The 19,275-nt window shown below is 46.1% G+C and overlaps 1 protein-coding gene across 17 annotated transcripts in view; it reads right to left on the bottom strand.

The window, feature by feature from the left end:
* LOC129815762 (dedicator of cytokinesis protein 3-like) overlaps positions 1 to 19,275 on the bottom strand; it is a 400,044-nt gene that overhangs the window by 348,810 nt on the left and 31,959 nt on the right. The gene's annotated exons all lie outside the window — the stretch shown is intronic.

Genomic DNA, 19,275 nt, shown 5'->3' with positions numbered 1-19,275 from the left:
ACATAACAATACCCCATAATGACATCACAATACCCCATAATGACATCACAATACCCCATAATGACATCACAATACCCCATAAAGACATCACAATAGCCCATAATGACATCACAAGAGCACATAATGAGAAGGATTTAATCATTTAAACAGATTTTTAGAAATGTTTGCTAATTAAAGAAACGGAAATATCACATTACGGTTTAGTTATATTTCAGTCTTCTGTGATGTATTTAAAGTGTAATATTGGGATGCAAACTCAAAGCATAATACATTTCAACTCTATATCTGACATGATACAGGTGTCATCTTTTTTAAAGCTCATAACCATGTGTGTGAGGTGTATACTTTTGTTTCAAAGTAGATTTGTTTAAGACTACCCAGAAACACTCTGTGTGACCCTGATTTAGCCCACTGCAGTAAAATGCACTCACAAGAACAAAAAGCACCTTCTCCTCCACACAGTTAGGCTGGCCGTAACAGCTGAAACAGAGCAGTACCTTCTCCTCCACACAGTTAGGCTGGCCATAACAGCTGAACCAGAGCAGTACCTAGCCAGCAGCCTTGCTGTGGTCTTAAGCAGGCCTGCAATCTGGAGGCCACGTACAGTAATCCTATGTAGGTGTCCCAGACTGCCAGACATCAACACCACCAACCTGTCGTCACCAATGGCAGCATTCTGGTACATAGAATGGGAGACAGAGGGGTCAGGACAGTGCAGAGCAGTGAGTTTCCCCTGCAGCCTCAGAGCAGTGGCTTTCCCCTGCAGCCTCAGAGCAGTGAGTTTCCCCTGCAGCCTCAGAGCAGTGGCTTTCCCCTGCAGCCTCAGAGCAGTGAGTTTCCCCTGCAGCCTCAGAGCAGTGAGTTTCCCCTGCAGCCTCAGGCCAGTCCAGTGTTGCCGTAGCTGCATCTGTCTGAGGTGTGTTCTGGTTGCGTGTCAGTTTGTGTCCATGTCTGCTCCACTGCAGTCCGGTTGAGCAGGTCGCGTTGAGGTCCAGCCAATCTGACCAGACTACAAAGCTCAAACGCGCACACACACACACACACACACACACACTCCCTACACTCCCTCATGCATGCACCTGTTACCGTAAGTGGCTCCCGCACTTTGGGGGTCACATTGTTGTCCTGTCAGCAACTTTCCTGCCTGCCTGCCTGCCTGCAGTAGTAACGTGTACTGTGGGTCAGAAACTGCATGTGTGGTCATAAGAAAGTCAGATTCAGCCGATTCCGCAGTATTGCCCCCCCCCCCCCCCCCCCCCCCCCGAAGTAAAATGTCAGTAAGTCTCCTGAGACCTGACAACACTGCAATTCAATCTCCACCTGCTCTGTCAGAGTCTGGCTAACCATAAGGGATCCTCTGCTGCCTCGGTCCTCTAGCTGTCCGCTATGAACATTTTCGTTCACTAACTTTAATCTGGATCAATTGTTTTGATAAAAGCAACTTTCAAACAAACTAGGTGTTAAAATGCTTGGAGAACCTGACTTATGCATGAAACAATATTACCACGGAAAGAATGTCTGGTCTACAACAAATTATTTACCAAACATGCATGCTAAGACAAGTGTGATAGTGGGTTTCGGGTCAGCTGTATGTTTCCCCGCACCCATTGCTAATAACCCATTGGTAACCCCATGACTATATGTGATAAAGTGAATCTCGGGGGGGGGTTGCACCCGACCCCAACCCACTAATATAGAGCATGTGCTCCAGGCTACAGTCAAAGAATGCAGCATTTTTGGGGGGCAGGGACCTTTTTTTAGCCTGATTTGATATGTTTCTGACATTTTGGTAAGCTATTTGTTAGTCAACTTATCACTAATTTTATACATGGAGCTTCTCTTTTGTTATTACGTGTTTCCCTAGAAGACGAAATAAACTCTTGCTCAGCAGAATAATGTCATAAATCGATAGAATTAAAGCTTCAATCTAGTTGACATCAGTAAAGTTTTCTCTGTCATCCCTTCCTCTTACATGAAGCAAAGACATTTAGGGACCAACAATTCCAAATGACATCAGTTTGACCGGTTGTAAGGAAATAGAAAACTGTGAAAACCACGAAAATGTTTCTGATAAGATTTCAGTTTGGCGTAGATGCATATTCTATGTGGTTGAAATAATATCATATTTTATGATGCTGATAAAGATAGCACCACTACAGACGGTCCCTAACTGGGAATTCGCATTCTCTCAGGATTCTGAAATATATAAATCTAATTTCTCCACTCCTGTTCCCGAATCAAAATGTTATTACATTTGGTGTATCATCTTACTGCAAGAAATGAACAATTCTGCAGTAGTACATTTTATGGGTATATGAGTTGTTATGAACTCAGCATAAAAAGAAACGTCCTCTCACTGTCAACTGCGTTCATTTTCAGGAAAACTTAACATGTGTAAATATTCGTATGAACATAGCAAGATTCAACAACTGAGACATAAACTGAACAAGTTCCACAGACATGTGACTAACAGAAATGTAATAATGTGTCCCTGAACAAAGGGGGGGTCAAAATCAAAAGTAACAGTCAGTATCTGGTGTGGCCACCAGCTGCATTAAGTACTGCAGTGCATCTCCTCCTCATGGACTGCACCACATTTGCCAGTTCTTGCTGTGAGATGGTACCCCACTCTTCCACCAAGGCACCTGCAAGTTCCCGGACATTTCTGGGGGTAATGGCCCTAACCCTCACCCTCTAATCCAACAGGTCCCAGACGTGCTCAATGGGATTGAGATCTGGGCTCTTCGCTGGACTTGGCAGAACACTGACATTCCTGTCTTGCAGGAAATCACGCAGAGAACGAGCAGTATGGCTGGTGGCATTGTCATGCTGGAGGGTCATGTCAGGATGAGCCTGCAGGAAGGGTACCAACATGAGGGAGGAGGATGTCTTCCCTGTAACGCACAGCGTTGAGTGCCTGCAATGACAACAAACTCAGTCCGATGATGCTGTGACACACCACCCCAGACCATGACGGACCCTCCACATCCAATCAATCCCGCTCTAGAGTACAGGCCTCAGTGTAACGCTCATTCCTTCGACGATAAACGCAAATCTTACCATCACCACTGGTGAGACAACCGCGACTCGTCAGTGAAGAGTACTTTTTGCCAGTCCTGTCTGGTCCAGCGACGGTGGGTTTGTGCCCATAGGTGACGTTGTTGCCGGTGATGTCTGGTGAGGACCTGCATTACAACAGGCGTACAAGCCCTCAGTCCAGCTTCTCTCAGCCTATTGCCGACTGAGCACTGATGGAGGGATTGTGCATTCCTGGTGTAACTCAGGCAGTTGTTGTTGCCAACCTGTACCTGTCCCTCAGGTGTGATGTTCGGATGTACCGATCCTGTGCAGGTGTTGCTACACGTGGTCTGCCACTGCGAGGACAATCAGCTGTCCGTCCTGTCTCCCTGTAGCGCTGTCTTAGGCGTCTCACAGTACGGACATTGCAATTTATTGCCCTGGCCACATCTGCAGTCCTTATGCCTCCTTGTAGCATGCCTAAGGCACGTTCACGCAGATGAGCAGGGACCCTGGTAATCTTTCTTTTGGTGTTTTTCAGAGTCAGTAGAAAGGCCTCTTTAGTGTCCTAAGTTTTCATAACTGTGAACTTAAAAACCTCTTTGGGCTAGGGGGCAGTATTTTCACATCCGGATGAAAAGCATGCCCAAAGTACACTGCCTGCTACTCAGGCCCAGAAGCTAGGATATGCATATTATTAGTAGATTTGGATAGAAAACACTCTGAAGTTTCTAAAACTGTTTGAATAATGTCTGTGAGTATACCAGAACTGATTTGGCAGGTGAAACCCCGAGCACAATCCATCCTGGGGGAAAAAATGTTGAGCTCAATGTGTTTTCTATGGTAAGCCCTTTTTAATCGGAATATGCTTGCTGTTCCTATGGCTTCCACTAGATGTCAACAGTCTTTAGAAATTGGTTGATGTTTTTCTTTTGAGAAATGAAGAAGTAGCCCTGTTCTTTCCATGTGTCACTCCAGGAGGACTCAAGTCTTTTGGTGCGCACGACCTGGAACACGCTTCACTTTGTTTTCGTCCGGTATTAAACACAGTTTATCCCGTCTTAAATGTTATAGATTATTTACGTTTTAGGATACCTAAATTTGGATTAGGAATGTTGTTTGAAATGTTTGGATCAAGGTTACAGGTAACTTATTAGATACTGTGTAGTCATATTGGGTGAGTTGGAACCAGTGTATTTCTGATCAAACGCGCCAAATAAATGGACATTTTGGGGATATAAAGAAGGAATTTATCGAACAAAGGGACCATGTGTGATGTTTCTGGGACATTTTGGAGTGCCAACAGAAGAAGATCTTCAAAGGTAAGGCATATGTTATATCGCTATTTCTGACTTTTGTGTCGCACCTGGCTGGTTGAAATATGATTTATATGTGTTTGTATGCGGGGTGCTGTCCTCAGATAATCGCATGGTCTGCATTCGCCGTAAAGCCTTGAAATCTGACATGGCGGATGGATTAACAACAAGTTAAGCTTTATTTTGATGTATTACACTTGTGATTTCATGAAAGTTAAATATTTATAGTAATTTAATTTGAATTTGGCGCTCCTCAATTTCACCGGATGTTGTCAAATCGATCCCGCTAAAGGGATTTGATCCCTAAGAAGTTTTTAATTGTCTACCGTCTGTAAGTTGTTAGTGTCTTAACGACCGTTCCACAGGTGAGTGTTCATTAATTGTTTATAGTTCATTGGACAAGCATGGGAAACAGTGTTTAAACCCTTTACAATGAAGATCTGTGAAGTTAGATGGATTTTTACGAATTATCTTTGAAAGACAGGGTCCTGAAAAAGGGATTGTTGTTGTTTTTGCTGAGTTTATTACAGTAGGCTACAGATCCCTTGATGTGCCATGTGCCTATTTGAAGTCCCCATCTTGTTACTTTTGAATTTATACAGTGCCTCACAATCATGACACCATCGCCGGCACCGCTATCTTCCTGTTTTACCACTTCAACAAATCTTTCCCAAACATCACTTTTTTTAACTCTCCATTTCACAGCTTTTCTCTTATTGAATTAAACTTGTCCTTTTTGCCTGCATGGATAGATTTTTCTGCCCATTCTCAAAAGCATTTGGCGATTGGTGTGTAGGCTATCTGGCGAGCGTACAGTTATGCCCCAAAAGCTTATAGGCTTCTGCACTGATGCCAATTAAATGAAACATCTCAAAGTAGCGTAAATATTTAAATTGTACAATTTATATAAGTTAAGGATTTTTATAAGGTATTGTTGTTGTTTTTTAATTCTCTTCATCCAATCAATGTTGAACGACCCTAAACCCACCCGCCCCCCAGATATAACAACAGTGTGGACTATGAGTCAACCAGCACATCACTACAGTATGACCAATCTACCTAGACTCCTTACTGGATGATAGGACATGTTATCTGTCACTAAAACCAGAGACGACTGCAGTCTGTACCTCCAGCACACCACCAAACCAGAAGAAAGGTTGAGGAGGAAAGAGATCTCACCAGACTCTCAAATGGCACCCTATTCCCTATGTAGTGCACTCTTTTTGCACCGGGGCCCATAGGACTCTGGTCAAAAGTAGTGCACAATACAGGAAATAGGGTGACATTTGAGACATATCTCTCCTCTCTCTGTTCAGGGTTAGTCAGGAGTGCCTCCTTGGGATAGGCTGTCTAGCTCCTGTGTTCAGGGTTGGGTTAGTACTTGTCCTAAATAGCAACTTATTTCCTATGTAGAGCGCTACTTTTGACCAGGGCCCATAGGTGTCCTGCAAGCACGTCTAGTAATTCATTATATCTGGAATAGGGTGGCATTTAGGAGGCAGACTCAATGTCTCTGTTTGTTTGTTTGTTTGTTTCTCTGTCTGTGTTTCACCTGTCCACATTATTGTTTCCACCCCCTCCAGGTGTCGCTTATTTTCCCCAGTGTATATATCCCTGTGTTTCCTGTCTCTTTGTACCAGTGTATATATCCCTGTGTTTCCTGTCTCTCTCTGCCAGTTGTCTTGTATGTTCCAAGTCAACAAGCAGGTTTTCCCGGTCTCCTGCCTTTGCTATTCTCCTTTTTCTAGTCCTCCCAGTTTTGACCCTTGCCTGTTTCTGGACTCTGTACCCGCCTGCCGGACCATTCGGCCTGCACAAGACCTCGAGCCTGCCTGCCACTCTGTACCTCCCGGACTCTGAACTGGTTTTGACCTTTTGCCTGTCCACGACCATTCTCTTGCCTAGCCCTTCTTAACCCTATTGGATGAATAAATATTGTAAGACTCCAACCGTCTGCATCTGGGGCTCGCCTTGTGTCATGATAATGAGAGAGACAGTAGAGACATAGCCGACCACAGATCATGCCTCAAGCAGACTGACAAAGACATAAAGAAAACATCTCTCTCTGACTCCCCCCAAAAAGACAAGAGGACAAAAAACCTCTCATGCAGGGATGGGAAGGCTTTTATGGCTCGAAGACACAATACAGTGTGCAGACAGACATGTTCGCAGGCAGAGTATCATCTGAAGCCACAATGTGGCTTTAAATGTGCCAACCAAAACATTTGACCTACCAAAGTGCTTTACAGAGGACCAAACTGGAACAGGTATGTAAGAGGTGTTCAGCTACTCAGTGGAAGCTGGCAGAAAAATGTTATCTCTTGTTGAAAGCGTTTGAAAGGGTTTAACTTGTCCTCCATCTTAAGAGTGAATGAATGCCTCTCACACTACCTCCTACATATCCCATCTTAGAGTCTGAAGGCCTCTCACACTACCTCTCTCATATCCCATCTTAGAGTCTGAATGCCTCTCACACTACCTCTTACATATCCCATCTTAGAGTCTGAAGGCCTCTCACACTACCTCTCTCATATCCCATCTTAGAGTCTGAATGCCTCTCACACTACCTCTCTCATATCCCATCTTAGAGTCTGAATGCCTCTCACACTACCTCTCTCATATCCCATCTTAAGAGTCTGAATGCCTCTCACACTACCTCTTACATATCCCATCTTATAGTCTCTGAATGCCTCTCACACTACAGTACCTCTCAAATATCCCATCTTAGTGTCGGAATACCTCTCACACTACCTCTCTCATATCCCATCTTATAGTCTCTGAATGCCTCTCACACTACATACAGTACCTCTCACATATCCCATCTTAGTGTCTGAATGCCTCTCACACGACCTCTCTCATATCCCATCAGCACCTCAAAAAGTGAAACAGACAACTGCCTGCCCACCTCAACAGCTAGCCTAGCTCCATATCCACCCCCTTGACCTCTTCAACAATCTAGCTACAATACTAATAGACTGTGTGTACTGTATGTAGCTTCATATTTAACCCCTTGACCCCCTCAACTACTCAACCATTATGGGAGAGCCTCTTGTGCAGCTAAGGGGGTTCAGGAAGCTAATTAACACTAGTATCACATCAAGCAGTACGCCCTGCTGTGGAGACAACAGAACACTGATTGAGACATAGAAATACACTGCTCAAAAAAATAAAGGGAACACATAAACAACACAAAGTAACTCCAAGTCAATCACACTTCTGTGAAATCAAACTGTCCACTTAGGAAGCAACACTGATTGACAATAAATTTCACATGCTGTTGTGCAAATGGAATAGACAAAAGGTGAAAATTATAGGCAATTAGCAAGACACCCCCCAAAACAGGAGTGATTCTGCAGGTGGTGACCACAGACCACTTCTCAGTTCCTATGCTTGCTGGCTGATGTTTTGGTCACTTTTGAATGCTGGCGGTGCTCTCACTCTAGTGGTAGCATGAGACGGAGTCTACAACCCACACAAGTGGCTCAGGTAGTGCAGTTCATCCAGGATGGCACATCAATGCGAACTGTGGCAAAAAGGTTTGCTGTGTCTGTCAGCGTAGTGTCCAGAGCATGCAGGCGCTACCAGGAGACAGGCCAGTACATCAGGAGACATGGAGGAGGCCGTAGGAGGGCAACAACCCAGCAGCAGGACCGCTACCTCCGCCTTTGTGCAAGGAGGATCAGGAGGAGCACTGCCAGGGCCCTGCAAAATGACCTCCACCAGGCCACAAATGTGCATGTGTCTGCTCAAACGGTCAGAAACAGACTCCATGAGGGTGGTATGAGGGCCCGACGTCCACGGGTGGGGGTTGCGCTTACATCCCAACACCGTGCAGGACGTTTCGCATTTGACAGAGAACACCATGATTGGCAAATTCGCCACTGGCGCCCTGTGCTCTTCACAGATGAAAGCAGGTTCACACTGAGCACATGAGCACATGTGACAGACGTGACAGAGTCTGGAGACGCAGTGGAGAACGTTCTGCTGCCTGCAACATCCTCCAGCATGACCGGTTTGGCGATGGGTCAGTCATGGTGTGGGGTGGCATTTCTTTGTGGGGCCGCACAGCCCTCCATGTGCTCGCCAGAGGTAGCCTGACTGCCATTAGGTATCGAGATGAGATCCTCAGACTCCTTGTGAGACCATATGCTGACACATGCACATTTGTGGCCTGCTGGAGGTCATTTTGCAGGGCTCTGGCAGTGCACCTCCTTGCACAAAGGCGGAGGTAGCGGACCTGCTGCTGGGTTGTTGCCCTCCTACGGCCTCCTCCACGTCTCCTGATGTACTGGCCTGTCTCCTGGTAGCGCCTGCATGCTCTGGACACTACGCTGACAGACACAGCAAACCTTTTTGCCACAGTTCGCATTGATGCGCTATCCTGGATGAACTGCACTACCTGAGCAACTTGTGTGGGTTGTAGACTCCGTCTCATGCTACCACTAGAGTGAGAGCACCGCCAGCATTCAAAAGTGACCAAAACATCAGCCAGGAAGCATAGGAACTGAGAAGTGGTCTTTGGTCACCACCTGCAGAATCACTCCTGTTTTGGGGGGTGTCTTGCAAATTGCCTATAATTTCCACCTTTTGTCTATTCCATTTGCACAACAGCATGTGAAATGTATTGTCAATCAGTGTTGCTTCCTAAGTGGACAGTTTGATTTCACAGAAGTGTGATTGACTTGGAGTTACATTGTGTTGTTTAAGTGTTCCCTTTATTTTTTTGAGCAGTGTATAATACATAGATTCAATTTCTATGACTACAGCCTTCTGTGGTTTGAACGGTGCTACTCTTGATTAGCCTAGCTCTAGTCCAATCTCTGATTGTGGTTTGTGAAAGAGCTGAGGACTGAGGAGGCTGGGCCAGGGAGAATAAGTCCAATCCAGAGATAGAGAGAGGGGTGAGGAGGAGTGATGAAAGAGAGAGGGGAGAGAGAGAGAGAAAGCTAGATGGAGAACAATAGAGAGAGAGAGAGAGAGAGAGAGAGAGAGAGAGAGAGAGAGAGAGAGAGAGAGAGAAAGCTAGCTAGAGAACACTAGAGAGAGAAAGAGAGAGAGAGAGAGAGAAAGCTAGATGGAGAATGATAGAGAGAGAGAAAGCTAGATGGAGAACACTAGAGAGAGAAAGAGCGAGAGAGTGAGAGGAGTCGAGAGGGGAGGAGAGAGATAGAAAGACAAAGAGAGAGAGAGAGGCTTAACAGCTTACAGTACCTGCATAGGAGGGTGGTCAGGCCGAGTCTTGAATGAATCAATAGTGTATTATCACTCTGAGACCCAGGGGCTAGCTAGCTTGAGCTAGCCTCGCTTCGCTTGCAGCCAACCCACTACTGTCTATTGGGAGAGACTAGCACTATGCTGGCACAATCAATAATACCAACCTGCAGTGAGCAAACCGCTCCTACACAAGCATCGTACTGAACATTCACAGCTAATTCTGTACTCAATGAACCAAGAAATTAAATAACAGTATTTAACTTTTAGATTGAATAATAAGGAAAATTGTTGTTGATTATGACATGTTTATGTACTGCTTATGAATATGTTATGAATGGGTAATGAAGTCTTTATGTAGCCTGAGTACCCTTCCGACAGGTAAACGGTTAGTTAGCGAATGAATAATCACCAGCGTGTCTCAACCTGAACAGAGCAGGGAACTGGCACATGTTTTACCCTCACACTACTCTCTATCTGCCACAGGAGCCATGACCCTATTTAGTGCCAGTGAATGCGACAGAATGGATGCACTCATTGTTAAACACACACCAGGGATTGAAACCGGTTCAGGGAACACATCTGAAAAATTTAGAAGAAAATAAATAATTCAACGAACAGAAACGGAACCGGGAACGACAGTGTTCCATACTGTTCCGGAACAGAACCGTTATTTTAAAAGCATGGGAAACCGGTTAATAAACGCTATTTTACATTCCAGGCTGTTTTTTCTAGTCCCACAAAATACAGCAACAAAGTACCTATGCAAAGCCCTCACTCTGTCACTCAGAAACTTGTTCCAGTGTCTGTCTGCCTGCCAGCTGATAAGTATAATTGTTTTGTCTTGATCTGTTATGGTTTAAGTACTGCCTGTCTTCCCAGTGGTCTACTTGGTGTGTGAACTGCTGACTGCTCATCATTTGCAGATAGTTGTTGACACATGAACCCGAATTATTAAAGGGCAGGGCAATTTGTGACTTGTTTTGGTAATCAGTGGCTGTATTGGAGGGGGAGTGGTTTCACCTCTCCTGGGCAATCAGAACAGGGAGGTGTGCGCTCCATCTCTGTTAGGCAATTAGCAATTAGTGTCAGTTCTTCAGTCTTCACTGGTTGCTCAGCAGCACCTATAAGCGGTGGTTGTGCCAGAAAGGGTTTTGTCGCAGAAACAAAGACAGTTTTGCCAAGTTGTTCGAGGAAGGAAAGAGAGGAAGATTCCACACCACTCTCTCACTTGAGTATCTTTCCCAGTTATTTACAGATGATCACATTTTTTTGCTAATTTTGTAGCTTTGGCAACTAGGTGTGTTTTTCTATACCTGTTCGCACCTCTCCCTGTAGTCTTTAGAGACACTCCCCATCCCTTGGCTGCAACCCTTCTAATTTAGAGTACCCTGCACGCACAACCCATGTGGAATTCCTGGACTCTGGCAACATTTTAAACTGCCAATCTGCGGTCAAGAACGCCACGTTCATCTCAGCCTACGCTGCCCTTCAGTCCCTTGGCTGTTTGTCCCTGACGGAGACATGGATCACCCCAGAGAACACTGAGTTCATCTCAGCCTACGCTGACCTTCAGTCCCTTGGCTGTTTGTCCCTGACAGAGACATGGATCACCCCAGAGAACACTGAGTTCATCTCAGCCTACGCTGCCCTTCAGTCCCTTGGCTGTTTGTCCCTGACGGAGACATGGATCACCCCAGAGAACACTGAGTTCATCTCAGCCTACGCTGACCTTCAGTCCCTTGGCTGTTTGTCCCTGACGGAGACATGGATCACCCCAGAAAACACTGCTAGTCCAGCTGACCTTTCATCATCTGGCTACGTTTTCTCTCGTGGTCCGAGACGGATGAGAGCATTGATGGTCGTCACGGTGATGGCACAGGGCAACTAATTTGTCTTTTCTCCCTGTCTCACCTCTCCATCTCCTCATTTGAAATTGATTTTGTCACTGTCACGTGTCCACTCAAGTTGGACATTATTGTCATCTATCACCCACCAGATGACCTTGGATCATTCCTAAATGAGCTTGACACCTTGATAAACTGATTTTCTGACGATGGCTCGCCGTTCTTCGTCCTTGGTGATTTCAACCTCCCGACGTCTACCTTCGATTCATTTCTGTCCAACTCTCTTTCCCCTCCTTGCCTCTTTTGACCTCTTCCTGAACCCCATTTCCCAATCCCTTCCAACTCATAAGGCAGGCAACACGTTTGACCTCATTTTTACTATAGGCTGTTCTACGAATCTCACTGCAACCCCCCCTCCAGGTCTCTGATCACTACTTTTGTTTCCTTTTCTGTATCCCTTTCCTCCAACCCTAGCCACTCAGCCGCTTCCCTGATAGTCAAACGCTGTCACAATCTTCTCTCTCTCCCACTACTCTCTTCTCTTATCATCTCTCCCTTCTGCTAAATCCTTCACCCTCCTGATTCTGCCTCTTCGACCCTCCTCTCCTCCCTTTCCGCATCTTATACTCACACTGTCCCCTTTCCTCCCGGCCGGCTCTCCCCTCCTTCTCCGTGACTGAGTGACTCATTGTGAGCTTACAGACAGGGCTGCGGGCAGCTGAACAAAAATGGAGGAAAACTAAACTTCTGGAGGACTTATCATCCTTTCACTCCCCCCCTCTCTACCTTATATTCCTCTGTATCTGTTGCTAAAGCCACGTTCTACCACTCTAAATGTCAAGCTTCTGCCTCTAACCTTAGGAAACAATTTTCAACTTCTTCTCTCTCCTTAATCCTTCACCGCTCCATCCTCCCTATCTGCAGTCTAATTTGTCAACCACTCTGAAAAGAAGGTTGACGAAATCCACTATTCATTCCCTCAGCCTATTATTAAGTCCACTGGTCTCCATCACACATAACTACTCTATGCCTTGATCTGTCTCCCATCTCTCTCCAGATGACTACCTGCAACTAGTGAGGTCTGGCCATCTGACAACCTGCCTGCTCGACCCCCATATCTCCTCTCATCTCCAGACCATCTCTGGAGACCTTCTCCCATTCCTCACTTCCCTCATCAACTCATCCCTGACCACTGTGTCTCCTCTCACTTCAAAATGGCCCGAGTCGCTCCCCTCAGAAAACCAATAATCGACTAATATGACGTCACAAATCTTTGAACTGTATCCCTTTGTATTCTTTCCAAAAAACTTAAGTGTGCTGTCTCTGATCAACTTTCTTATTATCTTTCTTAAAACGATCTTCTTGACGCTAACCAGTCAGGCTTCAAGACGGATCACTCAACCAAGACTGCTCTTCTCTATGTCACGGAGGCACTCCACACTGCCAAAGCGGACTCTCTCTCCTCTGTTCTCATCCTCCTAGATCTATCCGCTGCCTTTGACACCGTGAACCATCAGATCCTCCTATCCACCCTCTCAGGGCTGGACATCACAGGCTCTGCACACTCTTGAATTGCATCCTACCTGGCAGGCCACTCCTGCCAGGTAACGTGGAGAGGAGCTCTGTCTGCGAGACTCTCACTATTCGTGTCCCACAGAGCTCGGTTCTAGGTCATCTCCTCTCTCGCTCTCTTTACACCAAGTCACTCGGCTCTGTCATATCCTCTCATAGTCTCTCCTATCATTGCTATGCAGATGATACTCAACAACCCCCCACCCCTTCTGACTCTCAGGTGGCGACACATCTCTGCGTGCCTGGCAGATATCTCAACTTGGATGTCGGTCCACCACCTCAAGCTCAACCTCAACAAGACAGAGCTGTTCTTCCTCCCGGGGAAGGCCTGCCCGCTCAAAGACCTCCATCATGGTTGAAAACTACACGGTGTCACCCTCCCAGATTGAAAATAACCTTAGTATGACCCAGGACAACACCCTGTCATTCTCTGCAAACATCAAAGCAGTGACTCGCTCTTGCAGGTTCATGCTCTACAACATCCATAGAGTACGACCCTACCTCACACAAGAAGAGACACAGGTTCTAGTCCAGGCACTTGTCATCTCCCGTCTGGACTACTGCAACTCTCTATTGGCTGGGCTCTCTGCTTGTGTCATCAAACCCTGCAATATATCCAGAACACTGACCTGGTGTTCAACCTTCCCAGTTCTCCCACTCTGCTTCTCCGCACACTCCACTGACTTCCAGTCAAAGTTCACATCCACTAAAATACTATGGTGCTTACCTACAGAACAGCAAGAGGAACTGCCCCTCAAACCTTACAGCCCAACCCGAGCATTCCGTTCTGCCACCTCTGGTCTCTTGACCCTCCCACCCCTATGGTAGAACCAGCTTCCTCCTGAAGCTAGGACAGCATCTTCAGAAATTATCTGAAACCCTTCCTCTTCAAACAGTTAAATAATCCCCCCCCCCTCCCCATCTCTGACTCTATTGATAGTCAGGACATAGTCAGGACAAAACGAACGAAGCTATATGAATAGTGCAGACAGGCAACTAAACATAGAATAAGAACCCACAAACACCAAAGGGGAAATGGCTACCTAAATATGAACCCCAATCAGAGACAACGATAAACAGCTGCCTCTGATTGGGAACCATATCAGGCCAACATAGACATACAAAAACCCCTAGACATACATAAAACCCTAGACAATACAAAAACTAGCGTAATCCACCCTAGTCACACCCTGACCTAACCATAATATAAAGAAAACAGAGATATCTCAGGTCAGGGCGTGACAGTTGTTGTGTCTGTAGATACTGCGGGAAATACAGCGGGAAAATCTGAATCATCATAATATGCTAACTCTAGGAATCCTAACGTACAGGTCACGACAGCTCACTGACATAAGGTTCCATCTGAGACCCACAGGACAGTGGCTCGGACTCATCGCTAATAGCCATATTAAAATTCTTAATTTATACTAAATTGTAGGAATTCTAAAGTACAGGCCACAGATGTTCACTGACATAATGTTCCAGCACAGAAACAGGACGGAACACAAAGGATTTAAGTTGATAATCATCATAATATGGTAATTCTAACGTACAGGTCATAGAATCTCAGTGACATAATGTACAGGGACAATCCCTGGTCACGCCACCTGGTAAAAATGGATGGTTACAGTTCCATCACACAGCCTCCTAACACAGAATGGCTTTAAGCTCTGAAACACAGCTGGTGCTAGGGCTGCACGAGGTTGTAGAACCCCCATTCCCAAAAGTGTGAGAATCAGAATGGACTCCTTCATAACTGCTATGTTCTGTGACTAGAGACACTACCATCACAGATAAGGACCCAGCACAGTGGCTTACTGAAACCCAGTGAAGGCGACTGAAGGCGACTGACTGATTCATAAAACACCTCTACTCAGAAATAACTACTTGTTGTTATTTGTAGATCAGTCAGTCACCATTTATCCACAATGCATCACGGGCTTGATGCTCTCTAACACAGCCACTGCTAACACTGTCTCATACAGACTCTCACAGAGTTAACACTATGTCTCATACAGACGCTCACAGAGTTAACACTATGTCTCATACAGACTCTCACAGAGTTAACACTATGTCTCATACAGACTCTCACAGAGTTAACACTGTCTCATACAGACGCTCACAGAGTTAACACTATGTCTCATACAGACTCTCACAGAGTTAACACTGTCTCATACAGACGCTCACAGAGTTAACACTGTCTCATACAGACTCTCTCACACTGCAGAGAAATTGTGCATGTTGTAATCTCTAGAAAACCTTATGATAACACGACATTACCATATACACACACACACACACACACACACACACACACACACACACACACACACAAACACATTACCATGTTACATTTCAAACCCCTTCTTCAATATTCATACATTTTAATGTCACGGCACAATTCCATTAGTGCAAGGGAGGGAACCAGGTCAGAGTAATTACCCATTAGAGGGAGCGAGAGGGACAGGGGAAGGGAGTGAGGGATAGAGAAAAGGGGAGAGAGAAAGAGGGATGGGAAGAGAGAGAGGGAGGGATGGGGGAGAGAGAGAGAAACAGAGAGGGAGAAAGAAACAGAGAGAGATGGGGGAGAGAGAGAGAGGGAGAGAGGGAACGAGAGAGGGAGAGAGCGGGAACGAGAGAGACCCAGAAAACCTGAGTCTGCACCTTCACTATGGTGAATCACTAAAACAATACAGAAAACCTGAGTCTGCACCTTCACTATGGTGAATCACTAAAACAATACAGAAAACCTGAGTCTACGCCTTCACTATGGTGAATCACTAAAACAATACAGAAATACAGTACGGAAAAACAAGGAACAGCACGTCAGAAATCAGCTCAATGTAATTGAAGAATCCATAGAAAATTGGAAAACACTAAACAAACAACAACACGAAGAGTTATATATCCAAAGTGGAGATGTATGGGTAAACCACTTCTCCAATCTTTTTGGCTCTATAACAAAGAAGAAAGAGCAAAAACATATACATGATCAATTCAAAATCTTAGAATCAACTATTAAAGACTACCAGAACCCACTGGATTCTCCAATTACCTTGAATGAACTACAGGACAAAATAAAAACCCTCCAACCCAAAAAGGACTGTGGAGTTGATGATATCCTCTATGAAATGATCAAATATACAGACAACAAATTCCAATTGGCTATACTAAAACTCTCAAACATGTCCATTAATTCACGGCACTCCATTCTGTTTATTTGTGTTTTATCTGTCGGCTCTGTGCCTTAACTCAGGATCTGTGTGTAGTTAATCCGACCCTCTCTGCCCAGTCGTCGCCATTTTTACCTTCTGTTGCTGTGTTAGCCGACTAGCTGCTGTTATCTGACCTGCTGTTTTAGCTAGCTCTCCCAATCATGACCTGCAATCACTTTATGCCTTATTGTATGTCTCTCTCAAATATCAATATGCCTTGCATACTGTTGTTCAGGCTAGTTATCATTGTTTTGGTTTGCAATGGACCCCGTAGTTCCACTCTCCGTACCTCTGATACCTCCTTTGTCCCACCCCCCACACATGCGGTGACCTCACCCATTGAGACCAGCATGTCCAGAGATACAACCTCTCTTATCATCACCCAGTGCCTGGGCTTGCCTCCGCTGTACCCGTGCCCCACCATACCCTGGTCTGCACATTATGCCCAGAATCTATTCTACCACGCCCATAAATATGCTCCTTTTATTCCTTGTCCCCAACGCTCTAGGCGACCAGTTTTGATAGCCTTTAGCCGCACCCTCATCCTACTGCTCCTCTGTTCCTCGGGTGATGTGGAGGTAAACCCAGGCCCTGCATGTCCCCAGTCACCCTCATTTGTTGACTTCTGTGATCGAAAAAGCCTTGGCCTCATGCATGTCAACATCAGAAGCCTCCTGCCTAAGTTTGCCTTACTCACCGCTTTAGCACACTCTGCCAACCCTGATGTCCTTGCCGTGTCTGAATCCTGGCTTAGGGAGGCCACCAAAAACTCTGAGATTTCCATACCCAACTATAACACTTTCCGTCAAGATAGAACTGTCAAAGGGGGAGGAGTTGCAATCTACTGCAGAGATAGCCTGCAAAGTTCTGTCATACTTTCCAAGTCTATGCCCAAACAGTTTGAACTTCTAATTTTAAAAATTAATCTCTCCAGAAATAAGTCTCTCACTGTTGCCGCCTGCTACCGACCCCCCTCAGCTCCCAGCTGTGCCCTGGACACCATCTGTGAATTGATCGCTCCCCATCTAGCTTCAGAGTTTGTTCTGTTAGGTGACCTAAACTGGGATATGCTTAACACCCCGGCAGTCCTACAATCTAAGCTTGATGCCCTCAATCTCACACAAATCATCAAGGAACCCACCAGGTACAACCCCAAATCCGTAAACATGGGCACCCTAATAGACATTATCCTGACCAACTTGCCCTCCAAATACACCTCTGCTGTCTTCAATCAAGATCTCAGCGATCACTGCCTCATTGCCTGTATCCGCCACGGGTCCACTGTCAAACGACCACCCCTCATCACTGTCAAACGCTCCATGAAACACTTCTGCGAGCAGGCCTTTCTAATCGACCTGGCCCGGGTACCCTGGAAGGATATTGACCTCATCCCGTCAGTTGAGGATGCCTGGTCATTCTTTAAAAGTTACTTCCTCACCATATTAGACAAGCATGCTCCGTTCAAAAAATGCAGAACCAAGAACAGATATAGCCCTTGGTTCACTCCAGACCTGACTGCCCTCGACCAGCACAAAAACATCCTGTGGCGAACTGCGATAGCATCGAAGAGCCCCCGTGATATGCAACTGCTCAGGGAAGTCAGGAACCAATACACGCAGTCAGTCAGGAAAGCAAAGGCCAGCTTTTTCAAGCAGAAACTTGCATCCTGTAGCTCTAACTCCAAAAAGTTCTGGGATACTGTAAAGTCCATGGAAAACAAGAGCACCTCCTCCCAGCTGCCCACTGCACTGAGGCTAGATAACACGGTCACCACTGATAAGTCCGTGATAATCGAAAACTTCAACAAACATTTCTCAATGGCTGGCCATGCCTTCCACCTGGCGACTCCAACCTTGGCCAGCAGCCCCGCCCGGCCCGCTGCTACTCGCCCAAGCGTCCCCAGCTTCTCCTTTACCCATATCCAGATAGCAGATGTTCTGAAAGAGCTGGAAAACCTGGACCCATACAAATCAGCTGGGCTTGACAATCTGGACCCCCTATTTCTGAAACTGTCCGCCGCCATTGTCGCACCCCCTATTACCAGCCTGTTCAACCTCTCCTTCGTATCATCTGAGATCCCCAAGGATTGGAAAGCTGCCGCTGTCATCCCCCTCTTCAAAGGGGGAGACACCCTGGACCCAAACTGTTACAGACCTATATCCATCCTGCCCTGCCTAGCTAAGGTCTTTGAAAGCCAAGTCAACAAACAGATCACTGACCATCTCGAATCCCACCGTACCTTCTCCGCTGTGCAATCCGGTTTCCGAGCCGGTCACGGGTGCACCTCAGCCACGCTCAAGGTACTAAACGATATCATAACCGCCATCGATAAAAGACATTACTGTGCAGCCGTCTTCATCGACCTGGCCAAGGCTTTCGACTCTGTCAATCACCATATTCTTATCGGCAGACTCAATAGCCTCGGTTTTTCTAATGACTGCCTTGCCTGGTTCACCAACTACTTTGCAGACAGAGTTCAGTGTGTCAAATCGGAGGGCATGTTGTCCGGTCCTCTGGCAGTCTCTATGGGGGTACCACAGGGTTCAATTCTCGGGCCGACTCTTTTCTCTGTATACATCAATGATGTTGCTCTTGCTGCGGGCGATTGCCTGATCCACCTCTACGCAGACGACACCATTCTGTATACTTCCGGCCCTTCCCTGGACACTGTGCTATCTAACCTCCAAATGAGCTTCAATGCCATACAACACTCCTTCCGTGGCCTCCAACTGCTCTTAAATGCTAGTAAAACCAAATGCATGCTTTTCAACCGCTCGCTGCCTGCACCCGCACGCCCGACTAGCATCACCACCCTGGACGGTTCCGACCTAGAATATGTGGACATCTATAAGTACCTAGGTGTCTGGCTAGACTGCAAACTCTCCTTCCAGACTCATATCAAACATCTCCAATCCAAAATCAAATCTAGAGTCGGCTTTCTATTCCGGAACAAAGCCTCCTTCACTCACGCCGCCAAACTTACCCTAGTAAAACTGACTATCCTACCGATCCTCGACTTCGGCGATGTCATCTACAAAATAGCTTCCAATACTCTACTTAGCAAACTGGATGCAGTTTATCACAGTGCCATCCGTT

Source organism: Salvelinus fontinalis, chromosome 18 (assembly GCF_029448725.1).
Source record: "Salvelinus fontinalis isolate EN_2023a chromosome 18, ASM2944872v1, whole genome shotgun sequence".
NCBI classification, from domain to species: Eukaryota; Metazoa; Chordata; class Actinopteri; order Salmoniformes; family Salmonidae; genus Salvelinus; species Salvelinus fontinalis.
This window is presented reverse-complemented; position numbering and strand designations above follow the sequence as displayed.